Source organism: Heterocephalus glaber, unplaced genomic scaffold (genome assembly GCF_053883595.1).
Source record: "Heterocephalus glaber isolate CG9 unplaced genomic scaffold, H.glaber_assembly_v1.0 deba00001497, whole genome shotgun sequence".
Classification (NCBI taxonomy): domain Eukaryota; kingdom Metazoa; phylum Chordata; class Mammalia; order Rodentia; family Bathyergidae; genus Heterocephalus; species Heterocephalus glaber.
In genome coordinates this window covers 71,408,595-71,421,652 of record NW_028258320.1, presented here as the reverse complement: position 1 = coordinate 71,421,652, position 13,058 = coordinate 71,408,595, and the positions used below count along the sequence as shown (strand labels likewise).

The 13,058-nt window shown below is 37.0% G+C and overlaps 1 protein-coding gene across 19 annotated transcripts in view; it reads left to right on the top strand.

The window, feature by feature from the left end:
- Vti1a (vesicle transport through interaction with t-SNAREs 1A) overlaps positions 1 to 13,058 on the top strand; it is a 416,873-nt gene that overhangs the window by 219,048 nt on the left and 184,767 nt on the right. The window lies entirely within an intron of this gene.

The window sequence follows — 13,058 nt, the reverse complement described above, 5'->3', positions numbered from 1 at the left end:
TGAGTAACTCAGATTAGAGAGAAGGCTTGAGCTAGGAGGGTTACCTTAAGCTATGGAAAAATTAGGGTTAGACATGAAGTGTTTTTTCATAGCCTCAGGAAGTCCCCATGGCAGGAGCAGACTGACTTTATTTTCGGTTTGGATAGAGGAGTGCCAGCCTGCCGAAGTCAGGAGCACACTTGGTATCAGCTTTGCTCTCTGTTGCCGCGTTTTCATCTCTCCAAGGGACATTGTTCAGGGAAACATTTTCATTTAATGTCTATAGTTAAGATGATTTATAAAATGTCAACATTATCTGAATGATCTAAATTCATATGTGCCAGCAAACAAATGTTTATGTTTTATACATGTAAATAAACTTTGATGGAAAATATTTGGGAGAATATAAAAAGATAAATGAATGAAGGTAGGTAATATTCTGTATAAATATGTTCGCCACAGAATTATTTTACACTCAAAATCTACTAAATAAGAGCATTTATCATCCAGCATGATGATGCCAGTTTGGAACTGCGGATAGAAGAGTGTGAGAAATCTTGAAAATGGCCTCTAAAGAGCTGAATTGAATTTGAAAAAGGAAAATCTTTATAGTTGACACTATAGAAATAACTGTTTCAAAATAGCTAAAGCCTTCTCTGATCCTGGACCCGTACACAGGAATTTGCTAAAACTATGATTGCTGTGCCAGAGATTTATTACATAAGAACCGATTAAATGTATAATTATTCCATCTTCAAGGCTAATGTGCTTCCTCCATCAGCCTGATTGCTAGTGAGCTTGGGGTTGTGGGATGCTGCCAGCCAAGGATCTGACCACCCCTCCTCTTCCTGGACACACTGTCCCAATTCGGGACCATAAACCACCAAATCCTCTGATTAAGAGTAATATGTAAATGACCTCATAAAATCTCAGAATCCACAGAGAAGGGAACTGGTGATCGAAAGGAATGCTTCAATGCCTAAACACAATAAAAAAAGAAAGGGGGGAAAAAAACACCTCAATAGCTTCCCAGGGAGGGCCCTTGAATGTGAGCTGCAACAAATATTCTGCATATGTCTCCATTTTGCTAAATCTCATTAAAGAGTCCTCCTGCTTTATGTCAGTTGAGCTGTCCAGAAATCATTCATCATTTTTAGTGTAAAAAAAAATCATGTGGTTATTTCAATAATATCATATTAATGTTAAAGTTCAGCTGTCACTTAATGGTATGGCTTAATCAGATTTAGCATTTAGGAAAAATAGTTTATTCAGGCTCTACATGGCTTTCAGGTTGGCAGATTCAAATAAGGATTTATGAGTTTCTAAACCAATGTATTTCTGCACATGTTTCTGCTTGATGTACCTCACCCTTCAGCACAGGATACTACAGACAGTTATTTCAGCAAATAAAGCATCCCCTCATATTGTGTTTGAATAAATTTGCAAGTCATTTGGTAGAGGAGAAGCACAAACAACTTTTCCCACCTTTAACTGGGCTTTCTTTCTGGAGGGAAATCATACTAACACAGTAGCTTCAGAAGCCTACAGAAGAAAATCACTCTGCTGAGATCTGCTCTGGCTTCTCTTTGTAGACAACTCAGTCGGTCACCGCCTTATCTCCTTTTAGGGTGTGTGTAGGGTGTAAGCAGAAGTAAAAAGCCCCAGATGGACATCACTCTTCCCTTCCGAGCCAGGGGAGCCCTTCCACACACCTGTGTGTGTATATGTGACAGTGTTTGCACTGGGCACAGCCGGCTGTCCAGGTGTTTTTATCAGTGCCACAACCTGACTGGGTCTCTGGGAACCAAATGCATAGCAGGGGTTTTGGTTTTGTTTCCATCTACTGTCCTACATGATATACAGTGTATTTGGAACTTGTAAAAACTGCAGAAAACCTTTCACCAACTCCTTTACTCCATTATTTCAGGTTATTCCCTAGAAAGCAGTCTCTAGAGAAATGGAACCAGGGCTTGTGTATCAGAGTTTTTGAGTGAATACTTTGATTTTTGCCCTCCATTATACCCATGCCGTTCACGTGGCACTCGCTCCAGCACTGATGAGGCTTTATTTCAGAAAGGGAAACTGTGCTTGCTTCCTCTTGTTCTTACCAAAACTACATAGTTTCACCACGCATCAACAGGTGATTCTGATTTGAGAAACAGTAAACTATTGAACCATGTGTTCACCTGTCACTTTCACAAATGTGTGAAAGAAACAAATGTCCTCTTTGTGCACTGTATTTATTTACCTACATACAATATGTCCCTTTTCATATGCTAAATTCTGTGTGAATGAGAATAAATGCAGTATACCAAACCAAGAAATTATTCTATTTTTAAAAAGATTATGGATTGTTTTTAATTTTTCAACTTTTATCAGTTTTAGATTATAAAATGGACAGAAATGCCATGCCATAACCTCTCATTTGGGGAATCGTGAAATGAAATCACATTCATCCCTGCCTTCAGAATGCTTCAATGTAATAACGAATGTGTGCATTAAAATGTACTGTGGGAGGGCTGGGGATTTAGCTCAGTGGTTCCACCACCTGCCTCACAAGTGCAAGGTCCCAAGTTTGATCCTCGGTACCAAAAAATAAAAAATAAAAATGTACTGTGGGAATTCACAAAATTAACTAGTTCTCAAGAAAGCTATTAAGGATTGTGCAACTTTAATTAATCCTTGTTGACCATTTGAAAAGGCAGCAAGAAAACAAATAGACAATATGATTTAACTAGAAATAAAACCAATATTTGGGTTTCAGTTTGAAAAAATAATAGGTGACTTACGGAATCATAACACATAACAAGTTTTGAAGAAAACTAAAGTATGCGGAAAATACTGAGAACAGGCCTAGGTCAGTGAGATAGCAACTGATTCAGTCAAAAAGAAATCTTTTTTGTGTAACTGTATTATATCTCCAAAAGAAAGAAGACAAAGGGGAAAATTGACCAATTCAAAATTATAATAGTAAAACTTGACATCACAATGAAGCTATAGCTGATTTTCTGGAAAGTAATTTTTCTTCTATCTTGACATATGATGGAGAGCTACCTAGGGAAAAACTGTTCATTTCCTGACTCTTAGAGTTTAAATAAAATGGAATTCAGATAATAGTGAAAATGACCATGAAACAAATGAACATTTGTGTGGTAACTGGGGCCACAAAATGGATTTTTCAGTTACTTTCACAAAATCTGATTGTTATAATTGGTTGTCTTTAAAGCGTCATAAATATTATCGAGAGGCTTAAATTTTTTCTCTTCACATACCTGCGTGGGTGTGTGTGTGTGTGGGTGTGTGTGTGTGTGTAGGAATCTATTTCTTACATTTAACTAGGAAGTCTTATTAGGTCAAAAAGTTCTAGTAATCAGAGAAAATGAAATAACGATTTTTAAGATTTTTAACTAGGAAAAAAAGAAATCATGATTCTATTTCCTTTCACTTCTGGTAATAATAGTTAATAATTAATTAGTTATAGTATATTTTTCCCAGAAGTTTCTGAAGCAAGAGCCCCATTGACATAAATTCAGAGGACAATTTTCAACTTTATGTGTCCGTTACACTGTGTATGTTCACAAAAGGTTTACAAAGAGTTGGTGTGTATAATATTTTTAAATACCTTTTTCTCTATGATGACCTCAGTATCAAATAATTTCTTCTTTTCCCCACACTATGTATATTTGCCCCAATGACTTTCACAGAATATTTCCTTTAGAAATGATTTCTTGCCTGCTGTGCAGGCGCAAGAACCTGAGTTCAATCCCTGGTACCAAAAAAAAAAAAAGAAATGATTTCTGATCATCCTTCCAGAATGAGTGTGGTATTCTTCACTCCCACAGCTGCTCAGAGGTCGTCTATAACCACCTAGAACATAAACCCAGCACATGTAAGAAGTGCAGCTGAGCTCACTACCCTAGGCCACACCTCTATTTAATATGTATATTTCCATCAGCACTGCTTCTGAGTCATCCTGGGGAATAATTGCCACCTATCATTGCTGTTGAATTTTACATTTCAAACATGGCCTTGTTGCTTTGGTAACATGACAGGTAAAACATCTGGAAAATTTAAATATACTGTCAGAATAATTCCTGAGGGTAAATATGCCAGAAATACCAGTGCAAGATCTGTAAACTGTAGAAATACTTTTTAAATAAACAAACTTATTCTCCCCCCTGCACCTTGGAATGAGGGCTGTACTTTTTAAATTTCTTTTAATGTAATACAAGTACATATTAATAAAGAAAATGTAAAAAACACTCTGCTATGAAAATATAAAACAAAATTTCCTAACAAAATAATTAGAAAATCCACAGAAAACAAAAAACAGAAACATGAGAAAACAAGCAGCAAAATACTTCAAAAAACTCCCTACTCTCCCAAAGAATAAGTCGTGCAGACTTACTCTTAAATAATCCATGTTAGATGTTTAAGCTTCTTTAAAGTTTTATCCTCCCATTTTGCTCAAAAACCTTTTTATTTTAATTGTTCATATTACAGTGTCTAGAATTCAAGAGAATTTTCAAGATTTATGCAAAAAAAGTTGCAAAGATTTATTGTCAATTTTTATGCTTTGAAAGAGGCATCTTCTCTCACAATTCCTTGCATTTATATTTTCACTTTTTTTGTTCATTTTTTTCTTTTTCAGCTTTTTGTTTGTTTGTTTGCTTGCTTGATTTCTTTTCTCTGTTTATCTCATTGCTTCTCTTTGGCTTAGTTACTCCTGATGAACAAAGACCCTGACCTAAAATTAGTGTAACATGAGCTCTAAGCTATTTTTCAGCTTTTAATTGAATGCTTATTCATCCAGAATAAAATTATGGAATTATCAGATTTAGGATCTGAATTTAAAAGATTTAGGATCCAAACTAATGCTACAAGCAAATGTTTTACACATCTTGGTCCTTTCTGTGTGACTAAATTTATTCCTGTATGCTCAGCTCACTGCCCTTATCCTATGATCTCTTCAAGACCAGTGCTGGTGATGTGTACTTTTACCAAACTAAAGAGTAGCTTTGTATTTCCTTATTAATGTTTTTCTTTAATAATGTTAAATACAGACATTCCTCGTTTAACAACTGAATTCCAGTCCTGCAACTAGGTCATTAAATGTATTGGTCGCTAAATGAGGAATGGTATACAGTATATACATTATAATATTGAGAACAAAGAAATGGTCAAAGAAAACTCCAACTTGATGACTTTGCTTTTATTTGCATAATTCTTACATGCGGTATTGTGATGTATAACAATATAAAACTATGGTACTGTACTGTACAGTACAATCAGCAAAAATTACAGTACTATATAAACAAGGTGTACTGTACTATACCAAAAAAAGACATTGAAGCTCTTAAAATACTACTGTCATCGTTGCTTTAAAGAAAACCCTTAGAAACAAAGACTAAAGCCAAATGTTAATATTTTAGGTTAATTAATTTTAAGTTGGTGTTTTTAAAATTAATTTTTCCATTTCCATAGTGTCCTAGAAGATTTTATAAAATTAAAAATTACTAAAAATAAAATGCTGTCGCCCTTTCCGGGTACCCTGGTTTCTGTAATTGAGCCACCGTTCTCCCTTCTTCTGGGACTGTCATTCGGCCACATTGCTTAAACTGCATCCAAGCCTGGATGTTTCCTTCTCATGTGGATGGCTTAGAAAGGGAGCCTCCTAACTGGTCTCTGTGCCTCTGCTTCCCCCTTTATTACCCTTCCAAATATGACTGGCCAGTTTATCTTCCGAAGTGCAAAACCAGCACTGTTTCTCCCTTGCTCAGGAGCCTTCCGTGGGTCCCTGTCACCTGCTAAACACACAAGTGTGCCCTCCTCAGTCTCATTCCAAGACTTGTCAATGAACTTCTAGCCTTGTTGGCTGCTACTGCCTTTGGACAGACACCAGATCCCTAACAAAATCGACTACTTTCCATCTCCAAGGCTAGTTTGACTTCACTAATTCTCTTTGCTTTGTCTGTGACTTCTACCTGGAATGCTCTCCACTTGCCACCCACGTTAGTCAGAATCTTCTAGGTGCATGTGACAGAAATCCAGATCAAACTGGCTACATGCACACAAAAAGGTTATATATTCCTTCATGTAACTGAATAGACCAAGGGTAGAAGTGACTTCAAACACAGTGGAATCTGAGGGTTCAAATAATGTCATCAGTACTGGGTCTTGCTCTTTTCCATTCTCTTCTCAGATCTCTTATGTGTGGGTTCTGTCCTTTATCTAGGCTCCTCTTGCAAGAACAAAATTGTGCCAGCCTCTCAGTGACACACATTGAATATAGCAATTTTTTTTCTTCCCAAGAGTTCCAACAAAAGTCATAGCATGAGTCGTGTTGATTCTGATAGGTTCTAGTTGGATGAAAATCCCATTGATCTAAGATCTGATGTTCTAGAAAGGAGATCCTATGCTGGAGATGGATAAATGGACTGAGAATGGGCAAAGCATAGTTCTCTCAGAAGACCCTGGAGAGCTTTCACCAGAAATGGGAAAAGATTTTGGATGGGCAAAAACAAAAGATGTTAAGATGTTACTTTAATGTATTCCAAATAAGCTTTTTTTTTTGGTACTGGGGATCGAACTCGGGTCCTTGTGCTTGTGAGGCAGGTGCCAGAACCACTGAGCTAAATTCCCATCCCCCAGATAAGCTTTTATATCTGGATCTCAAGTGAAATCTTGCTCTCTCATCAAACCTTCAGCCTTGCAGCCAGAAACATCTCTACTCTGGTGCTTCACAGTGGTCTGCTCTTCTCCCAGGGCATTGCCTATGTAGTAATTCTTAGCGACCATGTCTTCATTTTCTTCCAGATCATTTTTTTGTCCCATTTTATCCCCAAAAGTATTTTATGCCCCCCCTCAGTATGTACAACTGGCTGAAATAAACAGAGGAGGAAATACAATTGAATGAAAAGTAAAACAAAGCCCGAGAATCGCTTTAGTGATTTAGTTCAAAGTATGAACTTGCCACAGACTTCTATACAGACCCATAGACAGTTGGAAAATTTCCTACTTGAAAGCAAACCAGGAAGCACAATCAGCAAGAGGGATCCACTGTTTTGCAGAATGAAAATAAATTTGGTCGAGGCCAAGCATAGCCTTCTTGCCACAAAAATGGGCCCTTGATAAACTACTGAGGAACTGACTACGAGAGTGTGATGATAGCACTCGCAGTGCCTCCCTGGCCCAAGGAGAAGGAGGCAGTTCTAGTGCCACTTCTCTTGATTGTAAGCTGCTTGTGGTCAGGAGCCTTGGTGCATGTACCACAGGGTCACGTGACCAGTTAGAGGCCTCATCAGTGAGTTAGCAGGGATGAATGGCCGAGAACAATTTCAAAGTTGTTATCTAGGTTCACATGCGTATCATTTATTTGTACTTCAGATACACATAAACGTGTCCATTCATAGATAAAATATGTGTGAGCTAGAGCTGTAGCTTAGTTGTAGAGTGCTTGCCTAGCATGTGTGAGGCCTTGAGTTCAATCCCCAGCACTGCAAGTGTGGTGTGTATGTGTGTGTGTGTGTGTGTGTGTTTCTATATGTAACTTCACAATCAAAGAATATTTCTTCCCATTATTTATCACAATAGGAAAGCATCTTATTTTTCTCAGTTCTGAACCACAGTTTGACCTAATTTCTTGAATCACCTTTCTTTTATGATTTTCCTTTTTTCCCAGGATATTTGCCATTCTTTAATGCAATGAAGAGCGTAAAGGGAGCACTTTACCTTCACCATCAATGCCTTCTTTGAACGCAGCCTTGAGCTGTTAACTAGAAGCAAGGAGCCCCAGGCCTTCCTTATAAACAAGTAATGGAGGCCTCAGTCCCCCTTTTAAATGGCTATTTATTAACATATACCATCGCCAAACAACATTTTACAATTCCATTCCCCACAGCATTATACCACTGCTCCACTGTAAGTTGAGGGAGGCCTTCTGCATCTGTTTCATTGAATGCCAGTGGCAGTGAACAATAGCTGAACTTTATAAATCAAGGGTTAGGGCTTCTCCCTTCACAAATCTACCCCTTCTTCTGCTGCTGCTGCTACTAGCACCACCACCACCACCACCACAACTGCCATCACCGTATTTTCTTGTTTGAACGCTCACATTGTAAATTAGCGTATTCACACATCAATTTTTAAAGGCTTGCTGTGTTATAAGATGGGACAAAGCAAGCTCAGTAACAGCTCGTGCACAGTGCAGGTGGTCAAGCTAGCTGCTACCCAGATCAAAAGTCAAACAACTGTGAATCTGCTTTTGAAAGTGCATTGAGGGAGACAAGGGCAGGCTTATCTGCGAGAACAAGAAGGAGTTATGGATATACATCACAAACGCAGGGAGACAAAAGGGGGCTTCATGATCTTACAGGATCAGAAAATCTAACACTGACAACTCTGAGGGCATCTTGGGAATATATGGCTTGTTTTTATTTGTTTTTTTCTATAAAATCAGTCTTTTATTATGCGGCAATTGATAATTATTATTTATGCTTTGCTACTATTCCTAAAGTAGCTAGGAATTTTTTTAAGCCACCTTTAGGGCAGGAAATGACTCCTTTTCATGGTTGCATTTCATTTTTCAGCAGCATTTAAGGACAGACTCCTATTTATACCACACAAGCAGTTTTGTCTGTTGTAAACAAAGTAAGTGGCTAGGAATTGTGCTTTCCCAGAAATGTTTTCCAGGGAAGCCATAATAAGAAACAACTGCATGTATCTTGAGACTTTGTCATCTAGATATTAAGAAAGAATTCTTTGCTTTTATGGGGGGAATATCAAGACTGTTTCTTAAAGAAACACACTTAGTATCTAAAAGTAAAATTAAAATATTTTTAAAATGGTAAACATTGAGTTTAATTTGCATTTTTCTTTAAATCATCTCTTATATTTTTGACAAGGTAGAAAACTGCCATGAAAGAAGCCATAATCTTTTTTCTTAACCCCAGTATCCTTTTTCAAAGGTCTACTGACTTCTTTGTAAAGTTTTGCAAAAAACTTTGAAACTAACATTTCAATATTAACAGGGAAAATACCAGAATGACAAATTTGACCAAAATTTTAAAAAGAGGATTGAAATGACTTGAAATTATGAGAGAACCGGACCCCTACATTTATTGATTACCTAGGAGAAAGCCACTCTATTCTGCATCCTTTGACCAATTAATGATTTTATAAGGAGAATAAAACCTATTGACTTTTTAATTCCCAGATCAGTTTTAAAAGTATGCAAAGCAGGTCCCCAAGTGCTTTTATGAAACCACATTTGCTGTCTCAAGCCACCAGGCAGAGGTTCTCCTCCTGGCATGGCTTCATGGCCCCTCCAACCACTGGAATTTTCTGAAAATTTGTATATATACGTATGTTTATGCATCTCTCTGGGAATTTTTCATTAAAATTCCATAACATTTTCTAAAGAGTCTACAACCAACTTCCAAAAAAGTTCAGCAATAAGACATTGTTATAGAACTGTGTCCATTTTCCTAGCTAACTACTATTTAATTATTTTGAAGTCTAGCCCATTTGAAGTATTTTAGTGTACAAGAAACACTCATTTAAATTTTTCTACAAAGTTCAACAAAAAAACTGAAAACACAGGGATATCTTCCCTAAGGAATCAGATCATTTACCAAAAGTAAGTCTTTAAAGATCACTGTAACAGTTAAACTGTATACAAGCCCTTATGGCCTATAAGGCACATTCACATACATTATTTCATTTAAGGTAATCCTCGTAAGAACTCAGTGAATTGGTGTTATCATTATTATCTTAATTGTTCATTTTCTATTACTGTAACAACATGCTTTGAGACTGAAAAATTTATAAAGAATAGAAGCTGTTTTGGTTCATGGTTCTGGAGGCCAGGAAGTCCAAGAGCATGGCCCTATTACCTGCTTAGCATCTGGTGACAGCCTTCTTGGATGCATCATATCATGGCAGAGAGTATCACATGTCCAAACAGAGCATGCCCAATAGCTCAAGTCTTTCTTCCTCTTTTCATAGGGTCCCCAATGCCATCATCAGAGCTCTAACCTCAGGACCTCATCTGATCCAAATTATCCCCCAAAGGCAGCCCTTCCAAATACCATTAATATATGAATTTAAGGATTACATTTCTGACACATGAACTTTGGGGACACATTCAGACCATAGCAGTTATATATCGTTAAAGCCTCTGGAAATTGACATTGTTTTTTTGTTTCTTGCAGTACCGGGGATGGAACCCAGGGCCTTCACACTAAGCTATATCCTCAATCCTTTCTTATTTTATTTTTATTTTGAGACAGGGTCTTTTAAGTCACTGAGTTGCCTAAGCTGGGCTCAAGCTTGCGACGCTCCTGCCTCAGGCTCCTGCAGCGCTGGGATTATATGTGTGTACCCCCATGTCCAATTTAGAAGCTGAGTCTTGCCCAAAGTTATTCCACCAAGATGGGGTAAAAGATGTGCTTAGCAGCATCTTAACCGTAACAGAGTTAGCATCTCCTTCAACTGTAAATGCTGAATGTTTACTTTGTGGAATAGAATGTTAGGCATTGAAGATGAAAACTCTACTCCCCCTTAGCTTTATCTAATTTGGGAACCTTGGTTTGTGCATTATAAGATACCATCATGCATAATAACTTGTGCTATTAGTAAGAGATCAGTGCCACAGAAGATTCCTGAAAGAGGCAATCCCTGGGTCTGAGTGGGTGGGAAGGGGTTCATAGTTGAAATAGCAGGTGACCACTAGGCCAGAAGGTTGCATCTGGTTTCTAACCCTCATGTGGAGTACACCACTATCCTTTATATGACAGCTTTCAGGTAAAAGCTTCCAGCAGCAGAATTTGATTTCTGAAGATGATGTTAGAAAGACCTCTTTATGGCCGGGGATTTAGCTCAGTGGTTTCGCCACCTGCTGCACAAGCCCAAGGACCCGAGTTCGATCCCTGGTACCAAAAAAAAAAGACCTCTTTGGTCGTCATTATGTTGAGTGGACATAGGAAAGTTACAACTTGGAACTTACCCGCTCATAAAGTTAGCATGATGCCAGAGCTTCAGTTTTACCTTTAAACTTATGGAGAATTTTTTAAAACTGTGATGAATTTAAGATTTTCTTTGAGAAATATTAAAATTTTTAAATGTTTGAAATCACCAAAATAGTTCAAATTGTAAATAATTATGAAAAACCTTTTCATACATTAGAAAAACACTGAGTATCTTCATATGTTAGACTGAAATTGCATATTTAGAAAACTTTATGGCCTTTGAAATACACTGGATGTTGATCATGCATACTATTTATGTGATTCATGAATAGATGCAGAGAACATTGGCAGAGTACATAGATTATTTTATTACGGCATATTACTTACTTGGTAAATTTATCACTTAAAAAAGTTGAATTTTTCATGTATTCCAATTAAATCCTTCACATTGAATGGACTTATAGAAATTTAGTTAGTTGAAAACTTAATCAATAGAGAAAAGCATTCATTTTCTATTCTGTATACCTGATCTGAAGCCATCGCCTTTTAGGTCTTTTAATCTGTTTGTTCAAGGCCAACCTATTTTTATGGAAAATTTTTAAAGCTTCTGTATAGAGGGGGGAAAAAAGAACATTTTATTTATTCACTGGGGTTTTTATGTGCCTTGAAATTGCATAGATAAAGTATTTTAAAGCTCATGTATCTGGAGAAGATGAAAGTCCCTTATTTTATAAGGCTTTATATAAGCTTTTCAAATGTACAGTTTTCTCATGGCCAGAATTTTTAAAATAAGATATTTCACTATTACAGCTAGATTTTGATGTGGTATCTCTCTTTCCTTCCCTAAATTGCATGTTAAATTATGCATGTAAGACAATTTTTATTGCATTTTACCTTCTGAATTTTAACAGTTTTCTTGTCAAATAAATTAATTTACCAACCCTCATTTTTAGTGTCAGGCAACTATTTAATAGGGATAGAATACTGAGTATTACATATGAGTAGGAAACTGATAAATTAGCTTTAAGAAACAAAGGCTGAAATGTATATGTTTGTTTTGTCACTTATTAGTAGGAAGATGAAAAGTTGCTTACCTCTTTTCCTTAAGAATTTTTGCTAAGTCTAGTACACTGGGAAAAGAAGAGGCATTTTTAACTCAAGGGCAACCAGATCTAGTCCACATTCTGGGTGCACATTGGCTGCTGTTAGCTCTGCCATGTCAGGCCAAGAAACAGCTTTTCCTGGGTGGAGCATTCCCAAGCTACCACAGCCATCAGACAGGTGGGGAATAAATATTGTAGAATAGTGGGACATTTGAAGAGTGAGCTCCTGATCCCCGGGACTCAATTTGGACAGGCTTCAGTTAGAGCAAACAGGTGTGCCTGGAAGGAACCGTCCTCAGATGGCTGGAGGCTGTGCCATTCTTTCACACACATAAAAAGTTCCCCCTCCCCCTGCCCGCAGGAAAATTAGCATTAACTACAGCTTTTTCTTTTGAAATGGAAAAAGAGAAATAAAAATATGGTACCAGGTTTTGGCTCCGGCTGGATTTCAATGGAGCTTGCGATCTATGATGAATGAAGAGAATTCCTGTAGCCCGTTATCCTTGAAGTTTTCAACATTGGAGAGACTATAAAAATTAGGTGAATGCAAAGACTCTTTTAACCAGAAAGATGCACCTATAAAATGAAATGGTCTTTCCTTTTCTTATTCATTTGTTCATTCGCCAAGTATTTCTTGAGCACTTTTAATTTACCAAACACTGGGCTAAGTACTGGGGATAGAGTATAAAACATAAAAAGGCCCTGTAGGAGCTTATTCTGAATTGTAGTAATAGTGATTCATGGGAACATCAAAGTCAACCACAGTAATTTTTAGGAAACTGAGAAAAAGGTGATTTCTGGCATTAGAAAGATTTCTTTTGCTATGATACCATATTGAAGATATTGCTAACATGTTTTATTTGGTGGCATTCTTTTAAAATCATTTTTCTTATAATTACATTTTTTAAAATTCGTCCTAATTCTTCTACCTTGAAATAGGCAATTTCTTTCATATAAGTACAAGCTTTCAGCCATGAAAGTAATATTCTGTATTACTTTTTTCCTTTTT